Here is a 14,490-nt window from a genome sequence, read left to right on the forward strand (position 1 = left end):
AGTACCTACCATGTGCAAAGTACACTATGCTAGGTAGGCACTGGGATTTTGGTAACCTTTCCTCAGGGAGTTCACAGTTTATTTAATGGGGTGAGGAGCAGCAGGAAACTATAAACATAAAATTATAATGCAGTACATAAAGTGCAAAGCTGGGCTGATGCTCTGCACATGGGGGAATATTTTGGAAGACCACTTACACCAGCCTGGTGTGAGAGTGGTCAGTGAAGGTTTCCTGGAAGAAGTAATGGCTTCTCTGAGCCTTAAAGAATCATTAGGAATTAGCTAGACCAAAAAGATAGAAAGCCATCCCAAGCAGAAGAACAGCATAAGCAAAATCAAAAAGTCTAGAATCACTAGATACATGCAAAGGAAATACAAGGAAGTTTGTGTTGCTGCAGTATAAATGAAAGAAAAAAGTGATTATAATTGGACTAAAAAGATGATGTATTAGTTAGGGCTTCCATAACAAAGCACTACAACCCGAGTAGCTTAAACAACAGAAATTTATTGTCTTACATTTCTGGAGGCTAGAAATCTGAGATCAAATTGTCCATAAACTTGGTTCCTTCTGAGAGATGTGAGGAAAAATCTGTTCATGCCTCTCTTCTGGGTTCTGGTGCTTTACTGGCAATCTCTGGTATTTCTTGGCATATGGAAGCATCACTCCACTTGTTGCCTTGATTTTACATGGCATTCTCCCTGTGTATGTGTCTCTGTGTCCAAATTCTCCCTTGTAATAGGACACCAATTGCATTTGATTAGGGCCCACCCTAATGATCTTAACTAATTACATGTAATGACGTTATTTCCAAATTGGAACACATTCTGAGGTACCGGGGATTAGAACTTCAACAGAAGAATTTTGGGTTACACAATTCAATTCATGATAGATGGGTGGGGGAAACAACAGAGGCCTCATGAGTCGTGTTAAAGAATTTGAGCTTTGGGCGGCGCCTGTGGCTCAGTGAGTAGGGCGCCGGCCCCATATGCCGAGGGTGGCGGGTTCAAACCCAGCCCAGGCCAAACTGCAACAAAAAAATAGCCGGGCGTTGTGGCGGGCGCCTGTAGTCCCAGCTACTAGGGAGGCTGAGGCAAGAGAATCGCGTAAGCCCAAGAGTTAGAGGTTGCTGTGAGCCGTGTGACGCCACGGCACTCTACCGAGGGTGGTACAGTGAGACTCTGTCTCTACAAAAAAAAAAAAAAAAAGAATTTGAGCTTTATCCATTAGCTAATTACAACATTTCCAGGAGCTCTGGAATTCCCTACTCCACCATTTTTGGTGACATTACTCAAATCATTTGTCATCCTTTTTATGGCTGAATAATATTCCACCATATGAATATATCACATTTTGTTTTTTCAGATGTTGATGGGCATTTGAGTTGTTTCCACACTTTGGCTTTTATGAATAATGCTACCATAAACACTCATGCATGATGTCTCTGTGAACATATGCTTTCAAAACATTTGTGTGTATACCCAGGAGTGAAATTGCTGGGTTATATGGTAACTCTATTTTTAACCTCTGCCCCAGTATGATCTGCAGGAATGTTTTGAGGGTTTGCCAGCCTGTTTTCCAAAGTGGCTGCATAATTTTACACACCCATCAACAATGTGTTGGGGTTCTAATTTCTTCATATCCTCAGTAACACTTGTTGGTATCAGTCTTTTTTATTATAGACATCCATGGGGGTGGTAAGTGGTATCTCATTGTAGCTTTGTTTTGTATTTTCCTGGTAACTAGTAATATTGAACATTTTTTCATGTGCTTACTAGCCATTGGTATATCTTCTTTTATTTTTTTTTATTTCAAAATATTAAGCAAGTACAAATGTTTTTATTGCATGGATCAATTATTTAATTCTTGAGTCATGGGTATAAGTGTGCCCATCAACCAAATAGTGTACCATTTTTGAATAAATGTCTATTCAGATCCTTTGTCCACTTTTAATTGAGTTGTTTTTTATTATTGAGTTATAAGAGGTTTTTGTATATCCTATTATGCTTTTGAAAAGAGAGAAGTTAGGTAAGAGGAAGAGAAAAGGACATTCTTAGGAGGGGAAGTCTCATGGAGTTGTATACAGACATACACAGCAGGTTTTATTATTTGACTCAAGAGGAGAGTCCAAGGCAGAGAAAAACATGCTGAATTGTATTAAGGATGGGCCCTTTAAGGTTATGGCCAAGACTAAATAATTGCAGGACTTGTTTGTTCTTTGGAGGTTGGTATTGCAGGGCTGAAAACTTTTAAGACCTGTTATCAAAGATTTATTCTGAGTAGTCATTCATTTTAATAAAAGCATCTTTCAGGGAAAGAAAGCTCATATTTACCAAGATTTGAAATCAAAAAATGGGACTCCTTGTTACAAAATGCAATGATTGCTTTTTAGTTTTATTTTCCTTTGCCCCTTTAGCAATGTTTGACATGGTTGACCACTCTTTCCTTGTTAAATTCTTCTCTACTATGGTTTCTGGAACATCATGACCTCCTTGTTCTCCCACTTTTCTGGCTATCTTACTTAATCTTCTCAGATCCCACATTTTCTGCTCATACCCTAATATTGAAGGCTTAACTGTCACATTAATTTGTTCAGAACAAGTTTTAGGGCACTAACATTTACTAGTACCTATTCTATGCACTGTTTTTTAGGAACTGAAAATACAGCAGTAAACTCTTGCATACATGGAACTTATATTCTAAGTCAGAGAAAAACAATGGCACTAATAGTAAATACATATAGCACTTACTGCTATCCTAATTACTATTCTAAGGTACTAATCTAAGAAACACAAACAAATGGACACCTGCACATAGTCTTTGCATAAATCCCATGATATAGATAATATTATTATTCTAGTTTTACAAATAAGGAAGCTGAAGCACAGAGATGTCAGATGGTCAACTCAGGATTTGAAGCCAGTTTATAACTTGAATCCATAATCTTAACTAGCACTCTACTGCCTCTGAGCAAATAAACAAACATATAATGCATGTATGTGTATGTATATATACAGGGCAAACATAAAGTTAATGTGCAATTTAACCCTAACTCACCCCATAATCAACTCTCACCTGGGCTACAGAAATAGCTTGGTTACCCTATTTCCAATCTATTTTCCACACTACTTCCAAGGTAATCTTCCTTAAATCCAAATTGGATCGTGGAGAAACCCAATGGTTCTCAGTGTTTCTCAATTGAGTCTTTTACATGACTTAAGGACTTTAACAATCTACTCTCTTTTACAGTCTTCTATCATACCACTCCTTGTTCTTGATCATTCTGCTCCCAGGCAACCTAAATGATTTGCATTTTCCTTCAAACACCATGTTCTCTCATGTACCTTCTATCCTTCCTTTATCCTCTCCAGGCTAATCCTACTTATCCTTCAGCTCAGACATGATCTCTTTTGGAAAGCCTTCCTTGCACCCCACTAGAGTGGCTGCCCCTCCTCAGTGCTCCCACTGTCCTATAACATACCACTCATTACACAGTATTCTCACTGTGTTTTCAAGTGGCTGCCTCTACCACTAAAATGTGAACTCCTTGAGAGCAGGACCTATGTCTCATTGATCTGTTTCCCTAAGGCCTACGCATGAAATAGGTTCCCTATAAAATCCAAACTGTTCCTCTGCCTGAACTCTTCTTTCCCTTATGCCTTCTTGCCCTTTGAATTTCCAAACATTCCTAAAAATTCAATTTAGTCTACACCAATTTAGTTTTTGTATGCCAAAGAGCTAGCTGATTTTTTTTTTTTCTAGGCCTGGTTCTCAACCGGGTTTGTCCTCCTTCCCAGGGGTCATTTGTCAATGTCTAGAGACATTTTTGGTTGTCACAACTAGAGGAGAGGTGATATTTGCATCTATTGCAGTGGTTCTCAACCTTCCTAATGCCGCAATGTATTTTCATTTTTGAAAAGGGGTCATGACCCACAGGTTGAGAACCGTTGATCTAGTGGGTAGAGGGCCAGGAGACTGTTAAATACCCTATAGTGCACAGGACGGCCACCCACAACAAAAACATATCCAGCCCCAAACATCAGCAGTACCAAAGCTAAGAAACCCTGCCTTTGGTTAAGCGAAGTCCTTCATATGGTGTACTTTTGAGCCTTATTTCTCTTATGCTAAATTACAGTGCTGCCGGTAAAATTCAGTCTTGTCTTCTGGAGTTTAAGATAATGGTGAAGAGGAAAAAAGGAGTCCTAAAGATAAAGTTCTTGTGGGGTAGAAGGTTTCACTTATTCTTGCTGGATGAGAAAAACACATTTGAATATAGGTTAAAACCCATATTTGGGGAAAAGTTCATTTACAAAGAGATAAGCCATTTTACAAATGGCCCAAAGGGCTTTAACTAAATTCAGAGAACACTTTAGAGCTACTATATTTGACTTAAGCTAAGCAAACTAGAAAAACTCCTGTAAAAGTGCAAAAAGAAAAGGGAAATGATAAATTTTTGAGCTATTTCTATATGCCAAATATTGTGCAAAGTGTTTTACAAGCAATATCTCTTTTTTTTTTTCCTTTTTTTTATTTCAGAGTAATATGAGGGTACAAACAATTAGGTTACAGTGTTTGCATTTGTTAGATAAGGCCCTTGTTATAGTGTGTTCCACACCCAAGAGGGGAGGCAGAAGGGGGAATTGATGTGCTCCTACTTTATGGGATCAATGTAAAGGCCTAGAGTGCATTATCTCTTTTAATAATCACAATAGCATTCTAAATTGCCACTGTTACTATCTCCACCTTACAGATGAGGAAACTGTGGCTCAGAGAAATTAGATCGCACATTAATGTGAAGAGAAGAAAGAAGAACTTAAATCCAATGTCTTTTTATTATACCATGCTAGAAAGATTCAGAGCTCAAGGCACATCAAAATCGTTCTTAAAGCAGAAGATGTCCTCTAATATTTTCAACATTTTGTTTACTCTGCCAAACTTAAAGAGATAAATCAGTTTGGCATCCACTCTGAATACAGTTAACCCTATGTTTGATTCTTCATACTTGAGTAGGACCTATCTTCATTTGGTATATTTCTATTTGGGGACACCATAGTCCAATAGGATCTTACCTGAGTTGGGAATCAAAAGGTGTGATTCTCACTATTCCCTGGTTTCTCATCTGCAAAATGATACGGTTTGATTGTGTTAATAATAGAAAATGATAAATGTGATATATCCTACATATAGACCTTTCTAATATGCATCTTCAGAGTACCTATTCATGCCAAGACTCCCCAGCCAAAGGCCTCTGGAAGTCAATCTTCCTTTCTCTCTTTCCAAAAGTACTACCACTTTCTTTATACCCCTGTGGTTCTCAATACTCTCCTTCCCCCATTCTTTGGAATGGGACACAATCTCAATAATCCAGAAAACAATCACAGGAATTCTTTTTATGTAACCAGTTATAGCACTATTGAGCTACCTTTCCTTTATAGCAGTGGTTCTCAACCTTCCTAATGTTGTGGCCCTTTAATACAGTTCCTGTGGGTCATGATCCACAGGTTAAGAACCACTCCTTTATAGAGTGTGACTATTTTCATGATATAGACTCAGAGAAAAATATGGACTGTGCAATTTTTCTGTTATTATTAACAACACCATTAACGACTATTCTAGCACCATGCATAACATTTCATAGGGATTAGGGTCATTGTAACAAGAGTGTGCATGTTCTATAATGCCTCAATTACTCAATCATCAACAGTTGCCCTAATACAAAGAGCAATCTGTGCAGATACTGTAGTGTATAGTGTGACCATTACATAACACAACCTGCATTATTAGCCTTTCTCCCACTCCATTTCTATCCATTTCAATATTGATATTACAAGCTTCATCTTAAGGATCTTGAAGTCACATCTTCACCTATCTTGATGTTGCATTACATTTTAATAAATCAGCCCAAAATTTCTCTTTCAGATTTATAAGGAGGAGCTATGTGCAAATCACCTGATCTAGGTTTAATGCTTCCTTTTCCTAAAATCTTTGTTATGGTTCTTCTGCATTCCTACTTTACAATCTTTGTTTGTTTGTTTGTTTGTTGTCACCCAGGCTAGAGTCCAGAGTGGTGTCCCCATAGCTCACTACAACCTCAAACTCTTGGTCTCAAATGACCCTCCTGCCTCAGACTCCCAAGTAGCTGTGTCTATAGGTAGGCACCACCACATTTGGCTAATTTTTCTATGTTTTGTAGAGACAAGGTCTCCCTCTTACTTAAGTTGATCTCAAATTCTTGGCCTATGTTGTCCTCCCCAAATGCTGGAATTATATGCATGAGCCACTGTGCTGGGCCCTACTTGGCAATCTTAAGGCTCTTCTTACTGTGCAGCCAAACATGTGTGAGAATGAAGGTTGACAAAAAATAAACTCCAATTAGATGTGCAGGCAGTTAGTAGGGAGCTTCAGCAAATTTGTTAAGCCTGGCACTCATTTTGAGAAAACAAATAAGTTTATTGAGAGTCCACCTTGCCCAGATACTTTTCTATTGGAAGCTCAGTAAACTTACAACTATTTCACTTCACAATGAACTGAAAAGGTGCAACAAGATTTCCAAAAGAAAGGTATTTGACTTAGAGAGTTAAAGTGAAAATTAGTCTTTATAAAAAGAAGAAGGAGGATTGGTTTCCTCTGGACTCTAACCAATGATTAGGTTGTGACAAATTTTTCACATTGATAGCTCTTCAAGAAAGCAACTCACAAACAGGTTCTTTTTAGTGTGAAACTCAGGATGTGAAGAGTAATTGTACAAGAAAGAAATAACAAGCAAGGATATCCAAATTTAATCTTTCTGTTGCTACTCTAACTATCCAGAAAAGGGAACTGGCAGAAAGCTGATGCTTCAGTTGCTCTGAAGTAGTGAGACAAATAATCAGATGGGGACTCTCCCTCCTCGCCCCCCAGAAGAAAGATTGTGCATGGACACCAAAGCAGCTAGTATACAGTAGCCTCCACTTTGCGTATGTCTTTGCCTGGGCAGATTCCCTCTCTGGGCTCAATTTTCCTAGCCTAATTTATAAGTTTGATAACAAACGGGTTATTTGGGGTCAGCATAACACTAAACAGTGGAAAAGCAAATATAAGAGACAAGATGTTCTAAACATACATAATAGTGTCATTTCTTTTGAGGAGAAATCAAATAGCAGAGAATTTTAGCTCTTCTGACTCTGAGGGAAAACAAAATGACCTTGTCATCTAGCAAGTAAGCTCCAGTTCTGAAGATTGAAGTTATTACCCACAATAAGATTTGATTCTTCCCTGTGGGAACACCTTTTCAGGGCTGCTAGAGTAATAATTGATTTTTAACTTCTCTCTCTGGACTGCCTCAGGATGAATTTTCCATGTATTCCAAAGAAGCTTTGCCCAGGGCAGCCAGCTGTGCAACTGTGGCTTATTTACCCATGCCTCTGGCATACATTCCTCTGAGTGTAAGAACTGTGGAAGGCGGCCCCACCCAGAGAGCACACAAGCCCAGCCCAGTGCAAGAGCACTTCGTGTGGGTGGAGTCTATCCAGTGCATGAATTATGACAATGCAGAAAGGGGCTGAACTGTGAAACCACCCCAGGTCTGCTTCCTCCTTCACTGTGCTTTTCTTTACTTCAATTGTTTCTGCTTTCCCCACACTACCACAGACAGGGGCAGTTATGGAAATTCCAAAAGCCCAAAAATTCTAGCTGGCACTGCCTTGTGAATTTTGGGATTTTAAAAGAAGTATACAATTTAGACACCTGTAGTTAAAAGAAAAGATTCATCAAAATGTTAACAGCAATTATTTCTGTGGAGCGAGATTACTGAAGATTTTTATTTTCCATTGTGTTTTCCTAAATTTTCTGTCATCACCATATATCTGTCTGTAGACTTTTTAAATTTCTTTTTTAATAAGATAACCTTCTGAGATGAGTCATTTTTATTTCTCCAGTGCTCTATCTCCATGCACTATAGAAGAGCCCTGAAAGTGTATAGAAAAACACTCAAGTGGGGAGTTTTCCTCTTCCAGTATTACTGTTCTTTAAAATCATGGAGACAAAGCAAAGAATGAAGATATAAATAGACTTTATCAGCAGGGCCTCAGAACGAAAATAATTCACTCTAAATGGTTCACATGAAGAGAGTTTGGAGAAGACAATTTGCACCACAGGGAGTGGTCAGGGTTACAGGAAGAAACAAGGAATAGTGAGGTTTGACTGGGAAACTGTTACCACCCCATGAGCCAAGGAATCATGGAATGAAATAAAGCTATCAGAGTCTAATGAGTGCCAGTGCTACCTTGGAGAAATTGCCCAGTGGGTACTCCGGTTGTGCATGGATATGCAGCTACTGCTACAGATGCAGTGCCGCAACAGAAAGAGCGGGAAATAAATACCCTTACCCCTCTCTGCTCCCACTAGCTAATCTCCTATTATTTCTCCTCCCTTACTAAATCCAACTGGAAACCAACAGGCAAGGGAACCAAGAATATGCAATCCATAGGGGTAAACACCCTAGTACATAAAGAGGGACTAGGAAGAATAAAAAATGGAGATAAAGAATATCTAGAATATCTAGATAAAGAATATGCTACCCCTTTTATTAAAAAAACACTTTACTGAGGTATGATTGATATGTGAAAAGCTGTAGAGATTTAACTTACACAACTTGATGAGTTTGGAGATCGAAATATACCCATGAAATTATTACCACCATCTGTGCCATAAACATATCCAATCACTTTCAAAGTTTCCTCTTTCCCTCTTTATTTTTTAGAATGCTTAACATAAGATCTATTCCATTAGCAAATTTTTAAATTTATACAATCCAGTATTGTTAACTATAGACACCATGCTGTACAGTAGATCTCTAGGACTTACTCATTTGCATAAGTGAACTTTGTACACTTTGACCAATAACTTCCCACTTTCTTCTCTCCCTATCCCCTGACAGTTACCATTCTACTCTCTGCTTCTATGAGTTTCATTATTTTGGATTCCTCATGAGTCGTATTATATAGTATTTGTGCTTCTGTGTCTCAGTTATTTCACTTACCATACAAGTAATTTCCTCCAGGTTCATCCATGTGTTACAACTGTTAGGATTTTGTTCTTGTTTAGAGATGAATAATATTCCATTGTGCATGTGTGGGAAGGTCATTACAAAAGTTTTAAGACACACAAAAGAAACAAAATCTGCATAGATGGAAACACATGAAGCACTCCCAACAATACCCATAAGCGAAGCAAGTTCAAACTCACACGGATGAATCAGAAAGGATGCTGGTGGCGATGTTTCTTACAAGAGAAATAATGATCATAACACACTCTGTCTCAAAACTTTCATGTACACACACACACACACAAACACGTAAGTTCACTACAAAACTTTTGAGACAGCGTGGACGGAGTGTGTTGTGGTCCGTTACTTTACTTCCAAGAAACACAGCTGATAGCATCCTTTCTGATTCACTCAAGCAAGTTTCAAACTTACTTGGCCCATGGGTGTTGCTGGGAGGGCATAATGTTTCCCTCCATGAGGATTTTACATTTCTTTCATGTATCTCAAAACTTTCATAATGCGAGGAGGCGGAACAAGATGGCAGCCGAGTAACAGCTACCTTGCATCTGGGCACCGTGGGTCTGGGGAGATAGGACTCCAGGCATCTCTGGCAGGTGGGATCTGCCTATCATCACCCCTAAGAGGATACAGGGAGTCAGCGAGAGACTTCTGGACCCCAAGAGGAGGACTAAAACAGTGGAAAACCAGCAAGTGGTCGCGTGTGTTCAATCCGTCTAAACCCACCCGCAACTGTAAGTTCAGTAGCAGTGACACTGCAAACCAGAAAGGCCTTACCTGTGAACTGTTTTGGTGTCTTTGGACTTGGCACTCAGCTGAACTGCCTTGGGGAGAGCCTGAGCGGGAGTGTGGAGAACTTTGGCCTTTGTCTAGGGCCCCAGTCTGAGCCGCTGAGCCAGACGGAGCTAATAGTGTTTGGCTCTGGGTCACAGGCAGCCATTGTGAGCGATCGGCCCCCGCAAGCTCTGCCCTCAGGGTTGCAGAGCTAGCATTGGGTGGGAGCTGGTAACCCAGTGACCAAGTAGCCTCAGGGTGGGGTCTGAGCCGCCTTGCAGCCCTAACCCTCGGGGGCAGAGGGAGACCAGTTTTGGTACACAGGGTAAGTGGATAGCCACTTCAGCAGTGATTCCAGCGACAAGCACTTCCCTGGGAAAGCTTCTCCTCAGCAAGTGAACAAGTTCAAAGTGCCTTTTAAGTGGGCTGAAGAGAGATTTAGGGTGTCTACATGCTGGGGTTTGAGAAACTAGCAGCCTCCAGTCGTATCAGAACTGTGATTAACATCTCATACCCCAGAAGACCACGTGTTGCCCAGACAATATTCAATAACATATACACACTGCTTTGTTTTTGGTTGTGTTTTTTTTTTTATTTTGATGTTGTTGATGTTGTTTCGTTTTTTAAGTTCAACCTTTTAAATGCAGATCATTTTTCTTTCTCAATTTTTCTAGGTTAATTATAATTTCCCATTGCTGCCTATTTCAATAATTAGAACTTCATTTTTGTTAGTGTTTCTACCGCTATTATTTGGTCCACCAATTTTATCCCATAAACTTTTCTGTTTGCTTGTTTTGGTTTGATTTATAGCATTTTTGTCTTTCCTCTCTACTTGGTGGAGGTGGGGTACTGTGTCTGATCAGGTTAGCAAAGAGCTGCTGACCTCAAGGGAACCACCCAACAGAGCACCCCCAGAAGGTGGGTTTTTTTTTTAAGGTTGTATCAAAGTACCCTACTGTACACCTATATTGCTCTGTCTCCCTCTTTCTGTGCCTCTCTTCTTTTTGTCAATATTCCTTTTACCCACCACCTCTCCTTTCTCTATTTTTCTTTTCTTTTTTTTCTTATCAATTGGTCCTCCTTTCTTTCATCCATTTTTTGCTCTTAAACCTTCTCACCCTTCTGGTCCTGTAACCTTTAGTCCACAGGCATGAGAACTTAAAGAGCAAGAGGAAGTGAAAGGAAAATTAGGGCAAGGAAACAGGTAAAAGAAATCACCCATGAGGAAGAATCAGCAGGAAACTCCAGGCAACATGAAGAACCAGTCCAGAACAACCCCGCCAAGGGACCATGAGGTAGCTACTGCAGAGGATTCCACCTATAAAGAATGTTAGGAATGACAAAAAGGGAATTTAGAATACAAATGTTGAAAACAATGAAATAAATGATGGAAACAATGAAGGAAACTGCTAATAAAGTGGAAAATAACCAAAAAGAAATTCAAAAACAGAATCAAATAAGAGATGAAAAATATGAAGAATATAAAAAGGATATAGCAGAGCTGAAGGAACTGCAACAGTCAATTAGGGAACTTAAAGATGCAATGGAAAGTATCAGCAACAGGTTAGACCATGCAGAAGAAAGAATTTCAGAGTTAGAAGACAAAGTTTTTGAGATAACTCAGATAGTAAAAGAGGCAGAAAAGAAGAGAGAGAAATCAGAACGTTCACTGTCAGAATTATGGGACTTTATGAAGCGTTCCAACATACGAGTTATAGGAATTTCAGAAAGAGAAGAAGAATGCCCCAGAGGAATGGAAGCCATACTAGAGAATATTATAAAAGAAAATTTCCCAAATATCACCAAAGATTCTGAAACACTGCTTTCAGAGGGATATCGGACCCCAGGTCACCTCAACTCTAACCGAGCTTCTCCAAGACACATTGTGATGAACCTGTCCAAAGTCAAGACAAAAGAAAAGATTCTGCAAGCTGCCAGGAGTAAGCACCAGTTGACCTACAGGGGCAAATCCATCAGAGTGACCGCAGACTTCTCTAATGAAACTTTCCAAGCAAGAAGACAATGGTCATCTACCTTTAATCTACTTACACAGAACAATTTCCAGCCCAGAATTCTGTACCCTGCTAAGCTAAGCTTCAAAATTGACGGAGAAATAAAATCATTTATGGATATACAAACATTGAGGAAATTCGTCACAACAAGACCAGCTGTACAGGAAATACTTCAAACTGTTCCACACACTGACCACCGCAATGGATCAGCAGCAAAGTAAGAACTCAGAAATTAAAGGACAGAACCTAACCTCCACACTGATGCAAAAGATAAAACTAAGCAATGGACTCTCACAAAATAAGACAAATAGAATACTACCACACTTATCAATTATCTCAATAAATGTTAATGGCTTGAATTCCCCACTGAAGAGACATAGATTGGTTGACTGGATTAAAAAACACAAGCCATCCGAGGAGGCGGAGCAAGATGGCAGCCGAGTAACAGCTTCCTTGCATCTGGGCACCGTGAGTCTGGGAATATAGGACTCCAGGCATCTCTGGCTGGTGGGATCTGCCTATCATCACCCCTGAGAGGATACAGGGAGTCAGCAAGAGACTTCTGGACCCCAAGAGGAGGACTAAAACAGTGGAAAACCAGCAAGTGGTCGCGTGTGTTCAATCCGTCTAAACCCGCCCGCAACTGTAAGTTCAGTAGCAGCGAGACTGCAAACCAGAAAGGCCTTACCTGTGAACTGTTTTGGTGTCTTTGGACTTGGCACTCAGCTGAACTGCCTTGGGGAGAGCCTGAGCGGGAGTGTGGAGAACTTTGGCCTTTGTCTAGGGCCCCAGTCTGAGCCGCTGAGCCAGACGGAGCTAATAGTGTTTGGCTCTGGGTCACAGGCAGACATTGTGAGGGATCTGCCCCGGCAAGCTCCGCCCTCAGGGTCGCAGAGCTAGCATTGGGTGGGAGCTGGTAACCCAGCGACCAAGTAGCCTCAGGGTGGGGTCTGAGCCGCCTTGCAGCCCTAACCCTCCGGGGCAGAGGGAGACCAGTTTTGACACACAGGGTAAGTGGATAGCCACTTCAGCAGTGATTCCAGCGACAAGCACTTCCCTGGGAAAGCTTCTGCTCATTAAGTGAACAAGTTCAAAGCGCCTTTTAAGTGGGCTGAAGAGAGATTTAGGGTGTCTACCTGCTGGGGTTTGAGAAACTAGCAGCCTCCAGTCGTATCAGAACTGTGATTAACATCCCATACCCCAGAAGACCACGTGTTGCCCAGACAATATTCAATAACATATACATACTGCTTTGTTTTTGGTTGTGTTTTTTTTTTTTTTTTTGGTTTCGTTGGTTTTTTTTTTTTGTTTATTTTGATGTTGTGGACTGTTGTTTTGTTTTTTAAGTTCAACTTTTTCCATACGGATCCTTTTTCTTTCTCAATTTTTCTAGGTTAATTATAATTTCCCATTGCTGCCTATTTCAATAATTAGAACTTCATTTTTGTTAGTGTTTCTACCGCTATTATTTGGTTTTTCCAGCCAATTTTATCCCGTAAAGTTTTCTGTTTGCTTGTTTTGGTTTGATTTATAGCATTTTTGTCTTTCCTCTCTACTTGGTGGAGGTGGGGTACTGTGTCTGATCAGGTTAGCTAAGAGCTGCTGACCTCAAGGGAACCACCCAAATGGGCACCCCCAGAGGGTGGATTTTTTTTAAGGTTGTATCAAAGTACCCTACTGTACACCTATATTTCTCTGTCTCCCTCTTTCTGTGCCTCTCTTCTTTTTGTCAATATTCCTTTTACCCACCCCCCTCCTTCCTCTATTTTTCTTTTTTTTTCCTTATCACTCGGTCCTCCTTTCTTTCATCCCTTTTTTGCTCTTAAACCTTCTCACCCTTCTGGTCCTGTAACCGTTAGTCCACAGGCATGAGAACTTAAAGAGCAAGAGGAAGTGAAAGGAAAATTAGGGCAAGGAAACAGATAAAAGAAATCACCCATGAGGAAGAATCAGCAGAAAACTCCAGGCAACATGAAGAACCAGTCCAGAACAACCCCGCCAAGGGACCATGAGGTAGCTACTGCAGAGGATTCCACCTATACAGAAATGTTAGGAATGACAGAAAGGGAATTTAGAATACACATGTCGAAAACAATGAAAGAAATGATGGAAACAATGAAGGAAACTGCTAATAAAGTGGAAAATAACCAAAAGGAAATCCAAAAACAGAATCAAATCAGAGATGAACGATATGAAGAATATAAAAAGGATATAGCAGAGCTGACGGAAATGAAACAGTCAATCAGGGAACTTAAAGATGCAATGGAAAGTATCAGCAACAGGTTAGACCATGCAGAAGAAAGAATTTCAGAGGTAGAAGACAAAGTTTTTGAGATAACTCAGATAGTAAAAGAGGCAGAAAAGAAGAGAGAGAAAGCAGAACGTTCACTGTCAGAATTATGGGACTTTATGAAGCGTTCCAACATACGAGTTATAGGAATTCCAGAAGGGGAAGAAGAATGCCCCAGAGGAATGGAAGCCATACTAGAGAATATTATAAAAGAAAATTTCCCAAATATCACCAAAGATTCTGACACACTGCTTTCAGAGGGATATCGGACCCCAGGTCACCTCAACTCTAACCGAGCTTCTCCAAGACACATTGTGATGAACCTGTCCAAAGTCAAGACAAAAGAAAAGATTCTGCAAGCTGCCAGGAGTAA

Source organism: Nycticebus coucang, chromosome X, assembly GCF_027406575.1.
Source record: "Nycticebus coucang isolate mNycCou1 chromosome X, mNycCou1.pri, whole genome shotgun sequence".
NCBI classification, from domain to species: Eukaryota; Metazoa; Chordata; class Mammalia; order Primates; family Lorisidae; genus Nycticebus; species Nycticebus coucang.